Source organism: Ambystoma mexicanum, chromosome 3p (assembly GCF_040938575.1).
Source record: "Ambystoma mexicanum isolate Mex_15411 chromosome 3p, UKY_AmexF1_1, whole genome shotgun sequence".
Classification (NCBI taxonomy): domain Eukaryota; kingdom Metazoa; phylum Chordata; class Amphibia; order Caudata; family Ambystomatidae; genus Ambystoma; species Ambystoma mexicanum.
In genome coordinates, this window is record NC_090925.1 from 344,926,575 (window position 1) to 344,952,720 (window position 26,146).

The 26,146-nt window shown below is 51.4% G+C and overlaps 1 protein-coding gene and 1 long non-coding RNA gene across 2 annotated transcripts in view; one reads left to right on the forward strand and one right to left on the reverse strand.

Moving 5' to 3' along the window:
* The window catches only part of NRSN2 (neurensin 2), a 135,282-nt gene extending 116,677 nt beyond the window's left edge, over positions 1-18,605 (reverse strand). The window contains exon 1 of the mRNA XM_069650959.1: positions 18,416-18,605. The gene's annotated coding sequence lies outside the window, so the exon portion shown is untranslated. The remainder of the gene's footprint in view (positions 1-18,415) is intronic.
* The window catches only part of LOC138580424 (uncharacterized), a 273,817-nt gene that overhangs the window by 48,704 nt on the left and 198,967 nt on the right, over positions 1-26,146 (forward strand). The gene's annotated exons all lie outside the window — the stretch shown is intronic.

Consider the following 26,146-nt stretch of genomic DNA (forward strand, 5'->3'; position numbering starts at 1 on the left):
CTGGGGGTTACACCCCAGTGCCTGGCAGCAGCCACAGGAAGAATGAAAATTCCTTGCCTGCTGGGGGTTACACCCCAGTGCCTGGCAGCAGCCAGAGCCTGAGGGAGAAAGAGAATTCCGTGGCCTGCAGGGGGTTATACCCCAGAGCCTGGCAGCAGCCAGATCCTGAGAGAGAAGAACGTCTAGCCTGCTGGGGGTTATATCCCAGAGCGGTTCCATGTGTTAATATCCCCGCAAGAATATCGCCATACAAGAATATCGCCATATTTTTGCTGCAATATTAAGCCATGGAACCTGTGGGGGACACCCCCGCATCCCACATAAGTCTTTTAATGGAGCGGGAGACACCCCTGCAACACCCAGTCCCAATAACCCCATAAATTATCCCCACTAATAATATTGCCTATGGTCTTACCCTACGACCATAAATATGGTGATATTATTGATGGGGATAATATTACCTGATACCCCCAGAGCCTGGCAGCAGCCGAGCCTGAGGGAGAAGGCGAATTCCTGGCCTGCTGGGGGTTATGTCCCAGAGCCAGCCAGCAGCCAGACCCTGAGAGAGAATGAGAATTCCCGGCCTGCTGGGGCTACAGATCAGAGCCTGGCAGTTGACAAAGAGCCTGAGAAAACAAGAACCTGGACCCTGAGACTGTGAAAGCCTAACCCTGCTGTGAGCTCACACCCTGAGACTGTGAAAGCCTAAACCTGCTGTAAGCTCACACCCTGAGACTGTGAAAGCCTAAACCTGCTGTAAACTCACACCCTGAGACTGTGAAAGCCTAAACCTGCTGTGAGTTCACACCCTGAGACTGTGAAAGCCTAAACCTGCTGTGAGCTCACACCCTGAGACTGTGAAAGCCTAAACGTGCTGTAAACTCACACCCTGAGACTGTGAAAGCCTAAACCTGCTGTAAGCGCACACCCCGAGACTGTGAAAGCCTAAACCTGCTGTAAGCTCACACCCCGAGACTGTGAAAGCCTAAACCTGCTGTAAGCTCACACCCCGAGACTGTGAAAGCCTAAACCTGCTGTAAGCTCACACCCCGAGACTGTGAAAGCCTAAACCTGCTGTAAGCGCACACCCGGAGACCGTGAAAGCCTAAACCTGCTGTAGGTTCACACCCTTAGACTTTGAAAGCCTAAACCTGCTGTAAGTGAACACCCTGAGAATGTAAAGGTCTGGGACTGTTCCAAACTATATCCCCAGGGGCCTAATCAAACGGGTCAGGCTGACAACCAAGACAAGATGAGGATCCTTGGTAGGAAGCGCCAGAATCAGTGGAGTGATTGTGGACTTGACTCCCCCATAGCAGGTGTATTCCATCCCTCTTGCTCACTGTTGCCACAACTCTGCCCAGTAGGTCACCCTGGTCCACCATTCCCTTGAATTCCCATTGGAACTCTGGGAAGCTTCACTACTGTGTAAATAAAGATGCTGTGCCCAGTCCTGCGTATGTTGAGTGTACTGTTGCTTCCGAGGCCCTGGCAGGTATGAAACCATAAAATGTTAATTTAACTGAAAAATGATCACAATAGTGGATTACTGTGCAGAGGCAGGGTGGATGCCCACACAACCACAAACACCATCTGCACCATAACACCAACTTGACATGGGCCTACATCTCTCCGGCCAGATACTCACACCACCCCATCAAATCTTGTACGCATTCTCGAAACACAATGACACCATCTCCAATACATCTATATGCCACCAGCAAGACATTGCTTGCAATCCCAGGCATATCACTAACTCCTTCCCAAACATCTGTATACCCTTAAACGATGCCTGACACACCATGTTCCACCATTCCCAAAACGATCCTAAACTATCCCAAAAATATATTTTCACAATCCCCAACACATCCTTACACCAGGAAGGATGGCTCAGGGGCAGCGTGTCAACGCGGCGCAACACAGGTTTGAATCCCAATCCCTGCGTTTAGAAACCACTCGCTGGTATTAAGTGTGCTCTAAATGAACAATAAGATAAACAATAAATAAACGCCCAAGGCATCCCACACTGCACAAAAATATGCATTTACCAACCCCAAATTTTTGTTTAACCATCACAAGGACAGAAACACCAAGACATTACTACACCATCCTCACCACATTCCAACACCCCTCCAAAAAATACCTACAACAACCCCAATATGTCACTTACCCATTCCCAGCACACGTTAAAACGATTGCTAACACATCCCTGCACCATCCCAACACCATCAGTACACCAGCCCAACACATACCTAGGCAGTACTCAGCACATCCTCGGACCACCCACAACACATCCCCACCGCATTCCTAACACACTCCAGCACCATACAAAACACATCCATGAATAATTCCTCAACACATACATTCACTGTTCACAGCCCAGCCATGCATAATCTGCAAAGAAACTGCACACAATCCCAAAGGCAAGTTTACACTATTCGCTATTATACCTTCACAGCACACCTGCCACATTATGAACCCATCCCAACACACCTGCACACCAACTCCAATACAAACCAGGACACCCATACACCATTACACCATCGCCAACACTCCCACAAGCCATTGTGCAAACATTGGTACACCATACCCAAAACATCACTGCACATGCGTACACCATCCCAAAACACACGGGGACCATCTGCATACCATCGCCAACACATCTCTGCACGACCCTGAACAAGTCACGAGACCATCTCCAACACATCCCTGCACTAGCCTACACCAGCCCAACACACACCCACAACACCATCCAACACATTTACATTACATCACTAAACCATACCCACCGCCTGACCAACAGTCCCAATGCCAACACACCTTGCACGCATCAGAACTGTCTTATGCCCGGCCCAAATATTTGCACAAATCTCACAAAGCAGTCTTCTGCCACTTTTTGTCATTCCTTTGGCCTTGCACCCAACGCTGGCTCGCGCCCACCCCTTGCACACAGCTTTAGCACCATTAGAGCAGTGCATCATTGTCCTCGTCGGTAGGATAGCTCAGGGGCAATGCATTTTTCTTGGAAGCAAGACAACACAGAGCAACACAGGTTCGAACCCCGGTCCCATGCTAAGAGACTGGTCTCCGGTATTAAGCGCGTTATAAAAGATTAATTAATTAATCCCCATCAAAAATACATGCACAAAGCATCTTTCTAGCCATCACCCCAAAAATTAGTACACACATTATAGTCCAATAATTAATAAAATGACTGTGCCAAACATCCAGCCAACAAACATAAATTACACTCCACAGCAATACATACCTCTGACTCCCCCTTTTGTACCCCAGGCAAAGCTCCTCAGAACCCGAATTCAGGGATCACAAATGCAGTGCAAACAACAGCTCTCTAAAAATTATTGCAGCTACACTGCTTACATTGACTGTTCCCTAAAGGCACAATACAGGGTGGAGGTGGCTGTGGGGTTCTGCAAGGATGGGGGACCTGTCCCCTAACTGTTTCTAAAGACAGCTTTTCCCACTGCTCGTGGTCTGTAGTGGAGAGAGAAGCCGGAGACACAAAAGGCCAGAGACACAAAAGGCTGCATACTTTAGCGTGACATTCTGTGCGCCGGACTTCTGTCTACGCGTCCTGCCATCTGCAAACGAAGGCAACCAGAGCCTGCAGCAGGTAAGTCAGGGGAGGAATCAGGGCTTTAAGTGGCCCGGGGCCAGCCAGGGCCGAGCCCCAACAGGCTCCGAAATCTCGTTTTGAGGCAGGGACCTGCTGGGGCTCACTAGTCTCCCCTGGCAGCGCTGGCCACTACACGACAAGGATTATTTTCTAAAGCCTGAAGCTCTCGTTCGTGTGCCTTTTATCCACAATGGTGGCGCCGCACCTGCAAGGCATCCCTTCTAGCAAGAGATGCAGTGGGCTGGCGCCACTAATATGTAGTGAAACTTGAGGCCGCTGGAAGCAGAGGCCTTGCTTTCTAAATCCTGAAGCTCGCACGCGTTCCCCAGCTGGCGAGGGGCAGCGCCACCATTAAGGCTGAATAACCTTTATATCTACCCGCATGGCCTACATCTGCGCTTAGGGAAAACACAAAGTAAATCATGCAGATGTCCCTCTGTTTATCCAAGGAATGTTCTGCCGCACCCCATGTAGATTTATGCAGAATCCGAGTTGCTATATATTGATAGCAACTAAAATAGCCCTTTACATCACTGATGTCCTCAGGGTGGAGGGCTGCTCCTTTCGTTCATATATCTGCTCCGACTATGGCCTTCTGAAGGGCGCTCCTGCACCACAGCGCCTTGAGGCCATAGCAATGGCAGTAGGCACATGCACATTTCCAATAACCTGGCATCACTTTCTATGATGCTATCATTGTGAACGGTCGCATCATATCACTTCTTGTCATTGTCTTCAGGAACCTGATGTCACTTCCGCTATGCCAGGGGCATTTTTGTGAATGGATGTCCTTGCCTACTAGTCTCATTTTCTAACAGCTTAGAAAGTGCTGTGTAGCCAGGCAGAAGAGGGAGTCTGCACGCAGGGGTGTGTGATGAAGTCACATTGTGGAGGCTCCAGAGGCCAGGGGAAGACGTCTGTTACCCGAGGCCTCCCCTGGAGGTTGCCTAAAGCGGATCTCCAGAGCCATTTCCTTCCCCCATCCCTCGGGCTAGTGAGACTCTGCGGACAGTGCAGACCACAGAACAGGAATCGCAATCCCTTGGAGACCAGAGCTAGATAGTGGACAATAGTACATCAAATCCAATTGAAAGTGCATGGTGACCCTGGCCCAGGAATTAGGGACCCCAGAACATGGAAGGTGGGGGCAAGCTTTGGAAGGCCTCCTCAGGACTTCAGCGCTGAAACAGAGCCCAGGCCAGCTAGAACCCCACAGGGGAAGAGGTTGAGCAACTGGCTCCATTGACCTGCAAAGAAAATGAGACCCTTGGAGGCGAAATACGTAGTATGATATGATATGATTGGCTATTTATAACGCGCTTAATACCCAGCGGTTTCTAAGCGTGGACTCGCGGATCGAACTTGTGTTGCTCTGTGTCATCTTGCTTCCAAGGCGAGCACATTGCCCCTGAGCTATCCTCCCGAGACCCCAGGGGCCTTCCACACATCGTAAGACTCAGGCAAGCTGCAGGAGAACCCCTACACCCAATTCCAATATCCAACAAAGACCCACTCGATTGCTTTCACTTGAACCCACAGATCTCGTTCCTGGGGAAAGGGGGAGAGAAACACCCAGCACAAGCCAAAGGCAAAGGAAAACAGACCTCAGCCCTCTCATCACACCTTAATAGCAGCACCCCCTCCTGCAGCCAGGCCAGCTCGGTGGAACACTCCCCCCACCCTCTTTTAGCAGCAGGGCTTAATGTAAGCAGGCCCCAGAAACTCAAAGTTCCCTATGCTTAAACACCTTTCCCTGCAAAGAAGGCAGCAAACCAGAGAAAAAGGTTAAACAGTTTCTCGCCAAAGACTGCAAACACATGGTGGAGTTCCAAGATGGCCGCCAGCTTTTTTGAAAGCTCCTCCCCGAGTTCTGCACCACAAGGCCTCACTCCCAAACAGATCACTCCAGAAAAACAGGTGGCCACTTCAGCCAATAAGAGAGAAAGTGCCTGGCCCAAGAAGAATACAATAAGTGTTTTCCTCCTCATTCTGGGAGAGGGGAGCCAGGAGTGCAGATGTGCCTTGCAGAGCAGTGAGAGGCGAGCTAAGTCAAGATCCGGGAGAGTGGAGAAGGGTCAGAGGGAACGGTGGCGAGGACAGGCTGCAAAGACCAGGGTAGTATAACCCCCATGTGGTGAGAAGGGGGATAATTCCTGGCCTGCTGGGGGTTATATGCCAGAGCCTGGCAGCAGCCGGAGCCTGAGAGAGAAGGCGAATTCCTGGCCTGCTGGGGGTTATACCACAGAGCCTGGCAGCAGCCAGAGCCTGAGAGAGAAGGATAATTCCTGGCCTGCAGGGGGTTATACCCCAGAGCCTGGCAGCACCTACAGCCTGAGGGAGAAGGAGAATTCCTGGCCTGCTGGGGGTTATGTCCCAGAGCCTGGAAGCAGCCACAGCCTGAGGGAGAAGGAGAATTCCTGGGCTGCTGGGGGTTATGTCCCAGAACCTACAAGCAGCCGGAGCCTGAGAGAGAAGGAGAATTCCTGGCCTGCAGGGGGTTATACCCCAGAGCCTGGAAGCAGCTAGAGCCTGAGGGAGAAGGAGAATTCCTGGCATACAGGGGGTTATACCCCAGAGCCTGGAAGCAGCTAGAGCCTGAGGGAGAAGGAGAATTCCTGTCCTGCTGGGGGTTATACCCCAGAGACTGGCAGCAGCCAGAGCCTGAGAGAGAGGGATAATTCCTGGCATGCTGCGGGTTATGTCCCAGAGCGTGGAAGCAGCCAGAGCATGAGAGAGAATGAGAATTCCTGGCCTGCAGGGGGCTATACCCCAGAGCCTGGCAGCAGCCAGAGCCTGGGGGAGAAGGAGAATTCCTGGCCTGCTGGGGGTTATGTCCCAGAGCCTACAAGCAGCCGGAGCCTGAGAGAGAACGAGAATCCCTGGCCTGCAGGGGGTTATGTCCCAGAGCCTGGAAGCAGCCAGAGCTTGAGAGAGAATGAGAATTCCTGGCCTGCAGGGGGTTGTACCCCAGAGCCTGGCAGCAGCCAGAGCCTGAGGGAGAAGGAGAATTCCTGGCTTGCTGGGGGTTATGTCCCAGAGACTACAAGCAGCCGGAGCCTGAGAGAGAAGGAGAATTCCTGGCCTGCAGGGGGTTATACCCCAGAGCCTGGAAGCAGACGGAGCCTGAGAGAGAAGGACAATTCCTGGCCTGCTGGGGGTTATACCCCAGAGCCTGGCAGCAGCCGGAGCCTGAGAGAGAAGGCGAATTTCTGGCATGCTGGGGGTTATACCAGAGAGCCTGGCAGCAGCCAGAGCCTGAGAGAGAAGGAGAATTCCTGGCCTGCAGGGGGTTATACCCCAGAGGCTGGCAGCACCTAGAGCCTGAGAGAGAAGGAGAATTCCTGGCCTGCTGGGGGTTATGTCCCAGAGCCTACAAGCAGCCGGAGCCTGAGAGAGAAGGAGAATTCCTGGCCTGCAGGGGGTTATGTCCCAGAGCCTGGCAGCAGCCAGAGCCTGAGAGAGAAGGACAATTCCTGGCCTGCAGGGGGTTATACCCCAGAGCCTGGTAGCAGCCAGAGCCTGAGGGAGAAGGAGAATTCCTGGCCTGCTGGGGGTTATACCCCAGAGCCTGGCAGCAGCCAGAGCCTAAGAGTGAAGGCGAATTCCTGGCCTGCAGGGGGTTATACCCCAGAGCCTGGCAGCAGCCAGCGCCTGAGGGAGAAGGAGAATTCCTGGCCTGCAGGGGGTTATATAAAAGAGCCTGGCAGCTCCCAGAGCCTGAGGGAGAAGAAGAATTCTTGGCTTGCTGGGGGTTATATCCCAGAGCTTACCAGCAGCCAGAGACTGAGATACAAGAACGTATAGACTGCTGGGGGTTACACCCCAAAGCCTGGCAGCAGCCACAGCCTGAGGGAGGAGGAGAATTCTGGACCTGCTGGGGCTGTAGCTCAGAGCCTGGCAGGAGCCGGGCACTGAGAGAGAAGAAGAACATCTAGCCTGCTGGGGGCTACATTCCAGAGCCTGGCAGCAGCCAGCGCCTGAGAGAGAAGGAGAATTCCTGGTCTGCAGGGGGGTTATACCCCAGAGCCTGGCAGCAGCCAGAGACTGAGGGAGAAGGAGAATTCCTGGCCTGATGGGGGTTATACCCCAGAGCCTGGCAGCAGCCAGATCCCAAGAGAGAAGAACGTCTAGCCTGCTGGGGGTTATATCCCAGAGCGGTTCCATGTGTTAATATCCCCGCAAGAATATCGCCATACAAGAATATCGCCATATTTTTGTGGCAATATAAACTATGGAACCTGTGGGGGACACCCCCGCATCCCCCATAATTCTTTTAATGGAGCGGGAGACACCCCTGGAATCCCCGGTCCCAATAACCCCATAAATTATCCCCACTAATAATATTGCCTATTGTCTTACCCCACAACCCTAAATATGGTGATATTATTGGTGTAGATAATATCACCTGATAACCCTAGAGCCTGGCAGCAGCTGAGCCTGAGGGAGAAGGCTAATTCCTGGCCGGCTGGGGGTTATATCCCAGAGCCTACATGCAGCTGGAGCCTGAGAGAGAAGGCTAATTCCTGGCCGGCTGGGGGTTATATCCCAGAGCCTACATGCAGCTGGAGCCTGAGAGAGAAGGATAATTCCTGGCCGGCTGGGGGTTATATCCCAGAGCCTACATGCAGCTGGAGCCTGAGAGAGAAGGATAATTCCTGGCCGGCTGGGGGTTATATCCCAGAGCCTACATGCAGCTGGAGCCTGAGAGAGAAGGATAATTCCTGGCCGGCTGGGGGTTATATCCCAGAGCCTACATGCAGCTGGAGCCTGAGAGAGAAGGATAATTCCTGGCCGGCTGGGGGTTATATCCCAGAGCCTACATGCAGCTGGAGCCTGAGAGAGAAGGATAATTCCTGGCCTGGTGGGGGTTATATCCCAGAGCCTTGTAGCAGCCAAAGCCTGAGGGAGAAGAACTTCTAGCCTGCTGGCGGTTATACCCCAGAGCCTGGCAGCAGCCAGAGCCTGAGGGAGAAAGAGAATTCCGTGGCCTGCAGGGGGTTATACCCCAGAGCCTGGCAGCAGCCAGATCCTGAGAGAGAAGAACGTCTAGCCTGCTGGGGGTTATATCCCAGAGCGGTTCCATGTGTTAATATCCCCGCAAGAATATCGCCATACAAGAATATCGCCATATTTTTGCTGCAATATTAAGCCATGGAACCTGTGGGGGACAGCCGCGCATCCCACATAAGTCTTTTAATGGAGCGGGAGACACCCCTGCAACACCCAGTCCCAATAACCCCATAAATTATCCCCACTAATAATATTGCCTATGGTCTTACCCCACGACCATAAATATGGTGATATTATTGATGGGGATAATATTACCTGATACCCCCAGAGCCTGGCAGCAGCCGAACCTGAGAGAGAAGGCGAATTCCTGGCCTGCAGGGGGTTATGTCCCAGAGCCAGCCAGCAGCCAGACCCTGAGAGAGAATGAGAATTCCCGGCCTGCTGGGGCTACAGATCAGTGCCTGGCAGTTGACAAAGAGCCTGAGAAAACAAGAACCTGGACCCTGAGACTGTGAAAGCCTAAACCTGCTGTAAGCTCACACCCTGAGACTGTGAAAGCCTAAACCTGCTGTAAGCTCACACCCTGAGTCTGTGAAAGCCTAAACCTGCTGTAAACTCACACCCTGAGACTGTGAAAGCCTAAACCTGCTGTAAGCGCACACCCCGAGACTGTGAAAGCCTAAACCTGCTGTAAGCTCACACCCCGAGACTGTGAAACCCTAAACCTGCTGTAAGCTCACACCCCGAGACTGTGAAAGCCTAAACCTGCTGTAAGCGCACACCCAGAGACTGTGAAAGCCCAAACCTGCTGTAAGTTCACACCCTTAGACTTTGAAAGCCTAAACCTGCTGTAAGTGAACACCCTGAGAATGTAAAGGTCTGGGACTGTTCCAAACTATATCCCCAGGGGCCTAATCAAACGGGTCAGGCTGACAACCAAGACAAGAGTGAGGATTCTTGGTAGGAAGCGCCAGAATCAGTGGAGTGATTGTGGACTTGACTCCCCCATAGCAGGAGTATTCCATCCCTCTTGCTCACTGTTGCCACAACTCTGCCCAGTAGGTCACCCTGGCCCACCATTCCCTTGAATTCCCATAGGAACTCTGGGAAGCTTCACTACTGTGTAAATAAAGATGCTGTGCCCAGTCCTGCGTATGTTGAGTGTACTGTTGCTTCCGAGGCCCTGGCAGGTATGAAACCATAAAATGTTAATTTAACTGAAAAATGATCACAATAGTGGATTACTGTGCAGAGGCAGGGTGGATGCCCACACAACCACAAACACCATCTGCACCATAACACCAATTCGACATGGGCCTACATCTCTCCTGCCAGATACTCACACCACCCCGTCAAATCTTGTACGCATTCTCGAAACACAATGACACCATCTCCAATACATCTATATGCCACCAGCAAGACATTGCTTGCAATCCCAGGCATATCACTAACTCCTTCCCAAACATCTGTATACCCTTAAACCATGCCTGACACACCATGTTCCACCATTCTCAAAACGATCCTAAACTATCCCAAAAATATATTTTCACAATCCCCAACACATCCTTACACCAAGAAGGATGGCTCAGGGGCAGCGCGTCAACGCGGCGCAACACAGGTTTGAATCCCAATCCCTGCGTTTAGAAACCACTCGCTGGTATTAAGTGTGCTCTAAATGAACAATAAAATAAAAAATAAATAAACGCCCAAGGCATCCCACACTGCACAAAAATATGCATTTACCAACCCCAAATGTTTGTTTAACCATCACAAGGACAGAACACCAAGACATTACTACACCATCCTCACCACATTCCAACACCCCTCCAAAAAATACCTACAACAACCCCAATATGTCACTTACCCATCCCCAGCACACGTTAAAACGATTGCTAACACATCCCTGCACCATCCCAACACCATCAGTACACCAGCCCAACACATACCTAGGCAGTACTCAGCACATCCTCGGACCACCCACAACACATCCCCACCGCATTCCTAACACACTCCAGCACCATACAAAACACATCCATGAATAATTCCTCAACACATACATTCACTGTTCACAGCCCAGCCATGCATAATCTGCAAAGAAACTGCACACAATCCCAAAGGCAAGTTTACACTATTCGCTATTATACCTTCACAGCACACCTGCCACATTATGAACCCATCCCAACACACCTGCACACCAACTCCAATACAAACCAGGACACCCATACACCATTACACCATCGCCAACACTCCCACAAGCCATTGTGAAAACATTGGTACACCATACCCAAAACATCACTGCACATGCGTACACCATCCCAAAACACACGGGGACCATCTGCATACCATCGCCAACACATCTCTGCACGACCCTGAACAAGTCACGAGACCATCTCCAACACATCCCTGCACTAGCCTACACCAGCCCAACACACACCCACAACACCATCCAACACATTTACATTACATCACTAAACCATACCCACCGCCTGACCAACAGTCCCAATGCCAACACACCTTGCACGCATCAGAACTGTCTTATGCCCGGCCCAAATATTTGCACAAATCTCACAAAGCAGTCTTCTGCCACTTTTTGTCATTCCTTTGGCCTTGCACCCAACGCTGGCTCGCGCCCACCCCTTGCACACAGCTTTAGCACCATTAGAGCAGTGCATCATTGTCCTCGTCGGTAGGATAGCTCAGGGGCAATGCATTTTTCTTGGAAGCAAGACAACACAGAGCAACACAGGTTCGAACCCCGGTCCCATGCTAAGAGACTGGTCTCCGGTATTAAGCGCGTTATAAAAGATTAATTAATTAATCCCCATCAAAAATACATGCACAAAGCATCTTTCTAGCCATCACCCCAAAAATTAGTACACACATTATAGTCCAATAATTAATAAAATGACTGTGCCAAACATCCAGCCAACAAACATAAATTACACTCCACAGCAATACATCCAGAGACACAGGGACAGGATGGGAGGCGTCGAGGCCTATCAACTTTTTCATTTGAAAGGGGCCTGGGGTGAGGGGGGTGATAATCGGAGGCTATTAACCCTGGCTGTATTTTTTTGTTTCCATTATGATGTATGCACTCCATGGGTGCATCAGGCCGTTTTTCGCTCTAAGCAGCAGGGGCAACCATCATGTTGAAATGAGTCACCACATCCAGGCGTGCAGCGACACAGGTGCCCGCTTAACAACGATGGGGTCTGCTCCCTCCACCACCCGGCATGACATTGTGTTCCGGCGACCCTGTATCATTCTGCTAGGAGCCCTGGACTCAAACTCCGCCTTTCCTAGGAGGCTGGCGCGCCAACCCTGTCCAGCCCCAGCCCCAGTGCTGCTTTGGTCCTGCATGCTCTGTGTGTCTGTCTGGTAGCCAAACTGCTACAAGGCTTGACAGGGCTTACAAAAGCGCCCAGCCCTGGAAGAGCTCCCCCTGTTGAGAGGGGAGAGGCGCCGGACGGGCAGACATCTTCTCGCCCTCCACGTCCTGCGTGGGAGGACCCCAATGCACCTGCGTTGTGGCTATTCCCATTCGCACCTCAACCAGTGGCGCTGCCAGGAATCAAATGTAGGGGGGCCCAGGGGCGGCCACAGACAAAAGTAGGGGGGCCGCCTATAAAAAGGCAATGTGTGACGTCAGAAGCACTCCTGCAGAGGACCTTTTGTGCACACCAACTACCACACCTCACTGCACCCCCCCTTGCATCAGAATGTAGGCACCAAACCATTAAGTCACTAATGACCCATCATTCCCAGCTTTGTGTGTTACATTCTGATTGGAGGGCAGGGGTGGACTGGCCTAAAGGGAGCTCTGGAGATTTCCCGGTAGGCCTCTGCACCGTGGGCCTCTTTTGTGTGGTAACCTATTTTATTTACACATTTTCTTACATGTAATATGGGGTCACTTTGAAAATAATTTCCAGGGCCTCTTTTGGTTCCAAGTCCACCCCTGTTGGAGGGGCTGGTCTTGGCTGCAGGGGAACTTAACGGCTCTTCATTGTTGATTTCAGCCCTGTGTGTGTGCCATGCCGTGCGGGCGGACACAGCACTGCAGACAGTGCAGAGTGAGTAGCCCAGCTGATGTGTGCGGGGCCCAAGGGGGGGCCCAGAATTTCAGAGGAGGGGCCCCTAGATCTCCCCCAGGCCCCCTAGCGACGCCACTGACCTCAACTGCTACACTGTTCACTCCCCATTGCCCGTTCCCTGTGGCTATGGGCCTTAATGTCTGTGAGAGGCTGATGCCTGAGGCGTGCACCTGAACTCTGCCTATGCTTCTCGTCTGACAGCCGGGCCGTCACGAGGGGGGTGCAGGGTGGGCAAACTGCCACAGGCCTCGCACTCAGGGGGGGCCCTTGCAGCTGCCTGTATGGTATTTCGTTGTGCGAGCTGTCATTAAGGTTGAAAAAGAAAAGTAAAAAGCAACACACAGCATGGAGGGCGAGGCGGCCCATGGCTCACAGGGGATATTGTGAGCTCTGGGCAGGTGGCGCCGGCGGCACTGTACAATGTAACAGTTTGCCTGCGCCGGGCCCAGCATGATTTCACGTGGATTGTTAACCCTACATTTGCAGAGGACGCAGGCGTTGGAGTCGGAGATGAAGTAGTTAAGTAAAATGACTTCAGTGCCTGGACTCCAGCGCGTGCCAGAACTTGTGTTGGATTACATTGAGGCTGGTGCAGGGTCCTTGGATGATCACAGCAGTGCGTGCAGGGGCCTATAGACAAGACGTGCTGCAGCAGCAGGTAAGGTATCCGAATTTGGTGAATCCAAGGGTCAAGTCCTAAAAATTAAAGTGGGGGGACTAATAAACAAACGCAATGGAATGTGACGTTGCCAGAAATTAACATATGAACGTGAAATATGCACATTTCATAAAATTGTCTTGGCACAACCACCCACATTGCACCGGACGAATGGCATTTGCCTTTCACAAAATCAACACACACACAAAACCAAGAGAGGATATTTTCATCTAATAGTGTTTTTGAAAATGTTAAAAGGTGTGCACGTTTTGAACTCCAAAACCAATACAAATGTTTTCCCTGGAGTTTGCAGCACTGAAATGGGACATTTCACCTTTAGTTGTTTGTTATTTTTCATCAGGTTATGTAGTGCAGTTGTGAAGTGTCCGGCCTACAAACCTGATGACATAAATTCAAAGAGGACATTCAATGTTTCTCATTTTAGCTGGGGGGGATTGAGTCCACCCTCGGGAAAAAAGTGGGTGGACTCCGTCCACCCGCGTGTACCCTCGACTTGAGACCTAGGTGAATCAATGACAACGTGTGTGTGTGTGTGAGATCCTCACCGTCAGCGGGTAAACTATAAGTCCCAGAATGCAACACAAAGCTAGATATGCATACTCGTTGTCCCAAACTTCCAGCTGATAGTTACATAGCTCTCAACCTTACCAAGGTGGGTGAAAACCCCAGATTTCCTTCTTTTGGACGGGGTGAGAGCCCAATGAGGTGAAAGGGCGTATAGGGGGCTTGGCAGGTGAGGCAGCTGATTGTAAGGAGGGTGACACCCTTCAAAAGCGTGCGAGTTGAGAGCTATAATAACGCCAATGCTGCCTTCTGTTTTTGGAATACATTGGATTGATATGTACTAGATTTTTCTCTCGTTTAACACCTCTGTCAGCTTATCGACTGTAAGATCATTAGATTCACTTTTCTCACAATGTGTACAATTGTGTGGATCCGCCACATGCACAGATGCTCCAATGCCAGCTGAAAACCACCACTCAGAGCTTAGAAGGCTCACTTCTAGGCATTCCTAGTTGTGCTTGGACATTTTTCTCCAAAAGCCTTGTGGAACCTGAGACAATTGCTATTTTCTATCCATTTGACATGTTCTGCTACTCTCGGTTAATGTCTCCATTAATATTTTCACATACGTGTTATGAGCATAGCAAACGTCTTTGTTCTTCAGTCTATGTTGTGTTACGTCCATGCTACTAACTCAGATGTCAAAAGAAAATGCAGCGTCAGGGCCTTTCAGACTTTTCAGTTGAAAGGGGCTTCGAGGGACCACTGCAAATGCCCCTATGTTGCCAGTCATCAGTCATCAGTCTTGTAACACAGCATAATATTCCTTTCATTCCAGGGCTTTGACATGCTTGCCTTAAAAGCTGCAATTGATGGAGCCCTTCCGGCCTTCAGTTCCCTGGGGTACATGTAGGTGTTATCACCTTGTTGCCTTTTGACACCAGTTCCTCCTCATCACCCACTAGCTGACAAAGGAGGATTTCAAGATTTTCAGTGGCCATTTAGTGTTTCAGCTCCCTGCTAGCTGGCTGTCTTGCCAGGGCCTTTCAGCTCTTTCAGTTGAAAATGGCTTTGGGGGACCCTAGCAAATGCCCCCATGTTGCTAGTCAGCAGTTTTGTAACATGGCAATATATTCCTTTCTATATTCCTTTTGTTCTGGGGATTAAAATTAGCGCTTTGAAATGCTTATCTTTCAGCTGCATTTGCTGGAGCCCTTTCAGCGGTCACTTCTTTGAGGTATACAGAAGTGTTATCACCACATTGCCTTTTAACACTGGTTCCCCCACATCACCCAACTTCTGACAAAGGGGGATTTAAAGATTTTCAGTGGGCATTTAGTGTTTCAGCTCCCTGCTGGCTGGCCGTTTTGTGATAATCAGCAGCTATTAACTCCTGGCTGTTTTTCTTTGTCTCCATTATAATGTATGCACCCAACGGTTGCCTCAGACTGTTTTGGGCTCTAAGCAATGGAGTGCCCCCAACTGCCATGTTGAAAAGGGCTCCAGCTCATCTTCAGCCAGGCCTAGGTAAAGAAAACATAAGTGTTATCAGGTGGCTAGACTGGCCTACATTGAATATTGGTGCTTAGAATTGGGTACTCCCTATTTTTTGTTATCGGGGGGATGGCACTTTCAAAAGGGAGAAATATTCGAAAAAGGGACAAAGAACAGGTCGACTACCCCTTCCTTTATGTCCCTGAGGCTATACTGGTCAGAACGATGACAATCTAATTAACTATAAGATTGTTGAGAACACCCCCCTGTCAGTTTAACATTTTCATTTATTTTAATACATTTCTTACAAAACTAAAAAGACCTCCAAATTGGTCTTACACATATTTTCTATAGTGTCTAAAAACTCATAGAGACTGTGCAAAACACTTACATTCTCATGTGCAACATACTATCAATCTTAATAGAGACAAATAAATGAAAAATCAGACAAATTAGAAACAAGAAAAGAAAGGGAAAACAGTTTAAACTACTTTTGGAGGATACTGCTGATTGGAAATCACAAGGAATAGAGATCTAGCATCAAGGCTATAAGCGTTCCTGCAAGGTTAAATGCAACCATTAGCTGTTTCTTCTTTAATCTCTTGTGTACAGCCTCTCTACATTACTGTGCGACATTACTTGAGGGTGTAATTGATGTTATGACTCCTTACAACCACCCTTTGATTCTCTGTGTGAATGGAGAAAAAGGAAAACAGTTGGTGACAGTTTCCTAAAAGCAATGGGGGGCCCCCAACTTCCATGTTGAAATGGGCCCCAGCTCATCTTCAGCCAGGCCTAGGTAAAGAAAACATAAGAGTTATCAGGTGGCTAGACTGGCCTACATTGAATATTGGCCAGTCTAGACAGCAATAACACCTATGGTGCACAGATGGTCTGTATATATGTTCTATGGCATGTTTTTTTGTTGTTGCTGGTTGTGAGTCCTTATATGGTAATACTGGCCTAGATGCCTTTGGGTTTGGCGCGCTTTACAAATGCCAAATAAATAAATAACTATTTAAAATATATTGATGCAGGCTGCATGGACATGTTTGGAAACAGCCAGCATGAATATGTTTTCAAACTGGCATATGTTGTGGGCAAAGGTGGCATGAAATGCAATGGAAAATGCTCCTGTGCACGGTTTGTGCATCTATTGGGTTTGTCCATGTGCTACCATACAAAACCAATTGCAAACTCTATGGCTTTTTACCCTAATTTTTAAAGAAAGTGCTGTAAAATGCACCTTTTGAATTTGTTTCAAAACAATTTGGGGGGCGGGAAACCTTCTCAAGCACCCCTTGTTTTGTTTGGGCTGCCTCACTGTGCTCTGTCAGTCCCACATAATTGGTGCAAACATTTAAGCTTCTCCAGTTAAAAAATTAATCAGCTGCCACTGAACATCATCTACCTGTCACAGTGTATGATGTCTGTTTTAATGCGCAGAAAGGGGCAGCGCGCTCCTCCCTAAAGCTGGCGTCACGCACCACCCACCGTCATGTCATCCTATATATATGCATATGGCAAAATTGTTATTCTGGAGTGAACTTGTCTTCAGTACAGAAACATAATTTAGCTGTAGTTGATTTGCTGTCATAATAATGAACCATATTTGGGTTCCTCCACACAAACTCAATGGGAGATTTGTTGTGTCTCCTGTTTGCGGCGGCAACGCTGGCCCAGTGCAAATAATTATAAGGGGGCCTCACCAAACGTTTTGCCCCGGGCCTCACCACACGTTGTGACAGCCCTGTCTGACACGGGGCCGCTGCTGGCCTCCAAGACTGAGCCCAGATGACCTGTGGCTGCTCTCCTTACCTGGCAGGGGTCCAGCTGGGGCCCGCATGCCAGGAGGACCAGATTTAAAAAGTAAAAAACGGGACAGGGCAACTAACACAAAAGTAGGACTAACTGTTGAAATTGGCTGTCAAGGCACTACACTTCAGTAACGGTTGGAGGAGAAGGGGGTTTAAGTGTTGCTGTTCCAATAAACACGTGTTATAATTAATGTGTCACTAATTTATCACAAACGAACACTATCTTAAGTTGTAAAATGCAGCATTTCTTCTGTGCGAGATTGTGCATTCCTGCCTGCCAGATATGAAGACCTACTACAAAAAACTGGGACCACCGTGGTTTCCAATGGGAACACAGTCTTGAGAAAGGGGGACAGAGCTCCAATTTCCGGGACAGTGCTGGCAAGCCGGGACGTCTGGTCCCCCTATCCCATGCTCGTGTCCCGCAGACCCCTAGCTGCCTCCTTACCTGGGTGAGGTCCAGCTGGTGGCCCCCATGTACGAGTCCAGAAGACCGGTGGCTGCTCGCCTTACCTGGCAGGGGTACAGCTGGTGGCCCCCATGTCAGAGTCCAGCAGACCTGTGGCCGCTGTCCTTACCTGCCAGGGGCCCCGCAGATGGCGCCCATGTCCGAGTCAGGGGTTCAGCTGGTGGCCCCCCATGTCTGAGCCCAGCAGACCTGTGGCTTTTCTCCTTACCTGTCAGGGGCCCCGCAGATGGCCCCCATGCCCGAGTCAGGGGTTCAGCTGGTGGCCCCCATATCCGAGTAAAGCAGCCCTGTGGCTTCCCTTTTTACCTGGCAGGGGCCCAACTGATTGCCTTGACGTCCGAGTCCAGCAGACCTTCAGTTGCTCCTCGCCTGGCAGGGCTCTGCTGAAGGCCCGTAAGGACGGGCCCATTAGCCCTGTTGTTTGTTACCTTACCTGGCAGGTGCATGGCTGATGGCCCCAAGGCCTGGTCCAGCCTCCCAGTGGGTGGCCCCCACCCACCAGGCAGCAGACCTGCGGTTGGACCACAAAACGTGACGTGGCAGAGACGAGGTTGCATTCCTTACCTGGCGAGGGCCCCGCTGTAGGAACACAAGGCCTGGACCAGCAGACCCTCGGCTGCTCCCTCACCTGGCAGGGGCATCACGAGCGACCCCCCTCGAGTCAGGTGTGCAATGCCGGCTTCCTTAGAGCTCGGGCTGCCCCCTCACCTGGCAGTGGCCCCGCTGGAGGCCCCTAGGGCCCGTGCCTCTTGATCTGGCTGTGTGCCAAGGCAGGTCCTGTGCTCGGAGAAGGAGAGCGCTCGCCTGTTTGCTGCTCCAACCTCCCCACTTGGTGTACAATCCCGAGGCAGGATGACTCATGCCTGCCAGGGCCTGGAAAAGATGCAGCTCCCAGTCCCTCCCAGCATCACACAGCCGCTCACAGTCTATTACAGAGCCGCTCACAGTCTATTACAGCAACTCACAGTGCACCACAGACTGCAAAGCAACACACTTCCTCTCACAGTCTATCACAGCAACTCACAGTGCTCCACAGCAGCCGCTCCCAGTCTATTACAGCAACTCACAGTGCACCACAGACTGCAGAGCAACACACAGCGGCTCACAGTCTATTACAGCAACTCACAGTGCACCACAGCCCGCACAGCTTCACACAGCCGCTCACAGTCTATTACAGCAACTCACAGTGCTCCACAGCCCACACAGCTTCACACAGCCGCTTGCAGTCTATCACAGCAACTCACAGTGCACCACAGTCCACACAGCATCACACAGCCGCTCACAATCTATTACAGCAATTCACAGTGCACCACAGCCCCCACAGCTTCACACAGCCGCTCACAGTCTATAACAGAAACTCACAGTGCACCACAGTCCCTTCCAGCATCACACAGCTGCTCACAGTCTATTACACAGTGCACCACAGCCCTCACAGCTTCACACAGCCACTCACAGTCTATTACAGCTGCTCACAGTGCACCGCAGCCCACACGGCTTCACACAGCCACTCACAGTCTATTAGAGCAACTCACAGTGCACCACAGCCCGCACAGCCGCTCAGTCTATTACAGGAATTCACAGTGCACCACAGTCCCTCCCAGCATCACACAGCCGCTCACAGTCTATTACAGCAACTCACAGTGCACCACAGCCCGCACAGCATCACACAGCCGCTCACAGTCTATTACAACGCTTCACAGTGCACCACAGTCCTCCCAGATTCACACAGCCGCTCACAGCCTTTTACAGCAACTCACAGTGCACCACAGCTCGCACAGCTTCACACAGCCGCTCACAGTCTATAACAGCAACTCACAGTGCACCACAGCCCACATAGCCACTCACAGTCTATAACAGCAACTCACAGTGCACCACAGTCCCTCCCAGCATCACACAGCCGCTCACAGTCTATTACAGCAACTCACAGTGCACCACAGCCCTCACAGCATCACACAGCCGCTCACAGTCTATTACAGCAACTCACAGTGCACCACAGGCTGCAAAGCAACACACTTCCTCTCACAGTCTATTACAGCAACTCACAGTGCTCCACAGCCCGCACAGCTTCACACAGCCGCTTACAGTCTATTACAGCAACTCACAGTGCACCACAGACTGCAGAGCAACACACAGCCGCTCACAGTCTATTACAGCAACTCACAGTGCACCACAGCCTGCACAGCTTCACACAGCCGCTCACAGTCTATTACAGCAACTCACAGTGCTCCACAGCCCGCACAGCTTCAAACAGCCGCTTACAGTCTATCACAGCAACTCACAGTGCATCACAGTCCACACAGCAGCACACAGCCGCTCACAGTCTATTACAGCAATTCACAGTGCACCACAGCCCGCACAGTTTCACACAGCCGCTCACAGTCTATAACAGCAACTCACAGTACACCACAGTCCCTCCCAGCATCACACAGCTGCTCACAGTCTATTACACAGTGCACCACAGCCCTCACAGCTTCACACAGCCGCTCACAGTCTATTACAGCCGCTCACGGTGCACCACAGCCCGCACGGCATCACACAGCCTCTCACAGTATATCAGAGCAACTCACAGTGCACCACAGACCGCACAGCCGCTCAGTCTATTACAGGAACTCACAGTGCACCACAGTCCCTCCCAGCATCACACAGCCGCTCACAGTCTATTACAGCAACTCACAGTGCACCACAGCCCGCACAGCATCACACAGCCGCTCACAGTCTATTACAGCACTTCAAAGTGCACCACAGTCCTCCCAGCTTCACACAGCCGCTCAGTCTTTTACAGCAACTCACAGCGCACCACAGCCCGCACAGCTTCACAAAGCCGCTCACAGTCTATAACAGCAACTCACAGTGCACCACAGCCCACATAGCCACTCACAACCTATAACAGAAACTCACAGTGCACCATAGTCCCTCCCAGCAACACACAGCCGCTCACAGTCTATTACAGCAATTCACAGTGCACCACAGTCCCTCCCAGCATCACACAGCCGCTCAGAGTCTATTAGAGCAACTCACAGTGCACCACAGCCCTCACAGCATCACACAGCCGCTCACAGTCTATTACAGCAACTCACAGTGCACCACAGTCCCTCCCAGCATCACATAACCGCTCACAGTCTATTACAGCAACTCATAGTGCACCACAGCCCGCACAGCATCACACAGCCACTCACAGTCTATTACAGTAACTCACAGTGCACCACAGTCCCTCCCAGCATCACACAGCCGCTCACAGTCTATAACAGCAACTCACAGTGCACCACAGTCCCTCCCAGCATCACACGGCCGCTCACAGTCTATTACAGCAACTCACAGTGCACCACAGCCTGCACAGCATCTAACAGCCGCACACAGTCTGTTACAGCAACTCACAGTGCCCCACATTCCCTCCCAGCATCACACAGCCACCCACAGTCTATTACAGCAACTCACAGTGCACCACAGCCCGCACAGCTTCACACAGCCACTCACAGTCTAGTACAACAACTAACAGTGCATCACAGTCCCTCACAGCATCACACAACCACTCACAGTCTAGTACAACAACTAACGGTGCACCACAGTCCCTCCCAGCATCACACAGCCGCTCACAGTCTATTACAGCAACTCGCAGTGCACCACAGCCCGCACTGCATCAGACAGCTACTCACAGTCTATTACAGCAACTCACAGTGCACCACAGTCCCTCCCAGCATCACACAACCGCTCACAGTCAATTACAGCAACTCACAGTGCACCACAGTCCCTCCCAGCATCACACAGCCGCTCACAGTCTATTACAGCAACTCACAGTGCACCACAGTCCCTCCCAGCATCACACACACAGCCGCTCACAGTCTATTGCAGCAACTCACAGTGCACCACAGCCCTCACAGTTTCACACAACCGCTCACAGTCTATTACGGCAACTCACAGTGCACCACAGCCCGCAAAGCTTCACACAGCCGCTCACAGTCTATAACAGAAACTCACAGTGCACCACAGCCCGCACAGCATCACACAGCCGCTCATAGTCTATTACAGCAACTCACAGTGAACCACAGCCCTCACAGCATCACACAGCCGCTCACAGTCTATTACAGAAACTCATAGTGCACCACAGTCCACACAGCCGCTCACAGTCTATTACACCTACTCACAGGGCACCACAGTCCACACAGCCATTCACAGTCTATTACAGCTACTCAAAGAGCACCACAGTCCGCACCGCATCACACAGCCGCGCACAGTCTATTACAGCAACTCACAGTGCACCACAGTCCACACAGCATCACACAGCCGCTCACAGTCTATTGCAGCAATTCACAGTGCACCACAGCTCTCACAGCTTCACACAGCCGCTCACAGCCGCTCACAGTCTATTACAGTAACTCACAGTGCACCATAGTCCCTCCCGCTCACAGTCTATTACAGCAACTCACAGTGCACCACAGTCCCTCCCAGCATCACACAGCCGCTCACAGTCTATTACAGCAACTCACAGTGCACCACAGTCCCTCCCAGCATCACACTGCCGCTCACAGTCTATTACAGAAACTCACAGTGCACCACAGTCCCTCCCACCTTCACACAGCCGCTCACAGTCTATTACAGCAACTCACAGTGCACCATAGCCCGCACAGCATCACACAGCCACTCAGTCTATTACAGCAACTCACAGTGCACCACAGTCCCTCCCAGCATCACACAGCCGCTCACAGTCTATTACAACAACTCACAGTGCCCCACATTCCCTCCCAGCATCACACAGTCGCCCACAGTCTATTACAGCAACTCACAGTGCACCACAGCCCGCACAGCATCACACAGCCGCTCACAGTTTAGTACAACAACTAACAGTGCATCACAGTCCCTCCCAGCATCACACAGCCACTCACAGTCTAGTACAACAACGAACAGTGCACCACAGTCCCTCCCAGCATCACACAGCTGCTCACAGTCTATTACAGCAACTCACAGTGCACCACAGCCCGCACTGCATCAGACAGCTGCTCACAGTCTATTACAGCAACTCACAGTGCACCACAGTCCCTCCCAGCATCAGACACACAGCCACTCACAGTCTATTGCAGCAACTCACAGTGCACCACAGCCCCCAGTTTCACACAGCCGCTCACAGTCTATTACAGCAACTCACAGTGCACCACAGCCTGCACAGCTTCACAAAGCCGCTCACAGTCTGTAACAGACACTCACAGTGCACCACAGCCCGCACAGCATCACACAGCCACTCACAGCCTATAAGAGCAACTCACAGTGCACCACAGTCCCTCCCAGCAACACACAGCCGCTCACTGTCTATTACAGCAACTCACAGTGCACCACAGTCCCTCCAAGCATCACACAGCCGCTCACAGTCTATTAGAGCAACTCACAGTGCACCACAGCCCTCACAGCATCACACAGCCGCTCACAGTCTATTACAGCAACTCACAGTGCACCACAGTCCCTCCAAGCATCACACAACCGCTCACAGTCTATTACAGCAACTCATAGTGCACCACAGCCCGCACAGCATCACACAGCCGCTCACAGTCTATTACAGTAACTCACAGTGCACCACAGTCCCTCCCAGCATCACACAGCCACTCACAGTCTAGTACAACAATTAACAGTGCATCACAGTCCCTCACAGCATCACACAACCACTCACAGTCTAGTACAACAACTAACGGTGCACCACAGTCCCTCCCAGCATCACACAGCCGCTCACAGTCTATTACAGCAACTCACAGTGCACCACAGCCCGCACAGCATCAGACAGCTACTCACAGTCTATTACAGCAACTCACAGTGCACCACAGTCCCTCCCAGCATCACACAACCGCTCACAGTCAATTACAGCAACTCACAGTGCACCACAGTCCCTCCCAGCATCACACAGCCGCTCACAGTCTATTACAGCAACTCACAGTGCACCACAGTCCCTCCCAGCATCACACACACCGCCGCTCACAGTCTATTGCAGCAACTCACAGTGCACCACAGCCCTCACAGTTTCACACAGCCGCTCACAGTCTATTACAGCAACTCACAGTGCACCACAGCCCGCGAAGCTTCACACAGCCGCTTACAGTCTATAACAGAAACTCACAGTGCACCACAGCCCGCACAGCATCACACAGCCGCTCATAGTCTATTACAGCAACTCACAGTGAACCACAACCCTCACAGCATCACACAGCCGCTCACAGTCTACTACAGAAACTCATAGTGCACCACAGTCCACACAGCCGCTCACAGTCTATTACACCTACTCACAGGGCACCACAGTCCACACAGCCATTCACAGTCTATTACAGCTACTAAAAGTGCACCACAGCCCGCACCGCATCACACAGCCGCTCACAGTCTATTGCAGCAATTCACAGTGCACCACAGCTCTCACAGCTTCACACAGCCGCTCACAGTCTATTACAGCAACTCACAGTGCACCACAGCCCGCACAGCATCACACAGCCGCTCACAGTCTATCAGAGCAATTTACAGTGCACCACAGCCCACACAGCCGCTCACAGTCTACTACAGAAACTCATAGTGCACCACAGTCCACACAGCCGCTCACAGTCTATTACACCTACTCACAGGGCACCACAGTCCACACAGCCATTCACAGTCTATTACAGTAACTCACAGTGCACCACAGTCCACACAACATCACACAGCCGCTCACAGTCTATTGCAGCAATTCACAGTGCACCACAGCTCTCACAGCTTCACACAGCCGCTCACAGTCTATTACAGCAACTCACAGTGCACCACAGCCCGCACAGCATCACACAGCCGCTCACAGTCTATCAGAGCAATTTACAGTGCACCACAGCCCACACAGCCGCTCAGTCTATTACAGGAACTCACAGTGCACCACAGTCCCTCCCAGCATCACACAGCCTCTCACAGTCTATTACAGCAACTCACAGACACTGACAGTGTACCACAGCCCTCCCAGCTTCACAAAGCCGCTCACAGTTTGTTACAGCAACTCACAGTGCACCACAGTCCCTCCCAGCATCACATAGCTGCTCACAGCATCACACAGCCGCCCACAGTCTATTACAGAAACTCACAGTGCACCACAGCCCGCAGAGCATCACACAGCCGCTCACAGTCTATTACAGCAACTCACAGTGCACCACAGCCCTCACAGCATCACATAGCCGCTCACAGTCTATTACAGCAACTCACAGTGCACCACAGTCCGCACAGCATCACACAGCCGCTCACAGCCTGTTACAGCAACTCACAGTGCACCAAAGCCTGCACAGCTTCACACAGCCGCTCACAGTCTATTGCAGCAACTCACAGGGCACCACAGCCCACACAGCATCACACAGCCACTCACAGTCTGTTACAGCAACTCACAGTGCACCATAGTCCCTCCCAGCATCACACAACCGCTCACAGTCTATTACAGCAACTCATAGTGCACCACAGCCCGCACAGCATCACACAGCCGCTCACAGTCTATTACAGTAAGTCACAGTGCACCACAGTCCCTCCCAGCATCACACAGCCGCTCACAGTCTATTACAGCAACTCATAGTGCAACCCAGCCTGCACAGCGTCACACAGCCGCTCACAGTCTATTACAGCACCTCACAGTGCACCACAGTCCTCCCAGCTTCACAAAGCCGCTCACAGTTTGTTACAGCAACTCACAGTGCACCACAGTCCCTCCCAGCATCACATAGCTGCTCACAGTCTATTACACAGCGCACCACAGCCCACACAGCATCACACAGCCGCCCACAGTCTATTACAGAAACTCACAGTGCACCACAGCCCTCCCAGCATCACACAGCTGCTCACAGTCTATTACAGCAACTCACAGTGCACCACAGCCCGCAGAGCATCACACAGCCGCTCACAGTCTATTACAGCAACTCACAGTGCACAACAGTCCCTCCCAGCATCACACAGTCGCTCACAGTCTATTACAGCAACTCACAGTGCACCACAGCCCGCACAGCATCACACAGCCGCCCCAGTCTACAACAGCAACTCACAGTGCACCACAGTCCGCACAGCATCACACAGCCACTCACAGCCTGTTACAGCAACTCACAGTGCACCAAAGGCCGCACAGCTTCACACAGCCGCTCACAATCTATAACAGCAACTCACAATGCACCACAGTCTGCACAGCTTCACACAGCCGCTCACAGTCTATTACAGCAACTCACAGGGCACCACAGCCCGCACAGCATCACACAGCCACTCACAGTCTATTACAGCAACTCACAGTGCACCACAGTCCCTCCCAGCATCACACAACTGCTCACAGTCTATTACAGCAAATCATAGTGCACCACAGCCCACACAGCATCACACAGCCGCTCACAGTCTATTACAGCAACTCACAGTGCACCACAGTCCCTCCCAGCATCACACAGCCTCTCACAGTCTATTACAGCAACTCACAGACACTGACAGTGT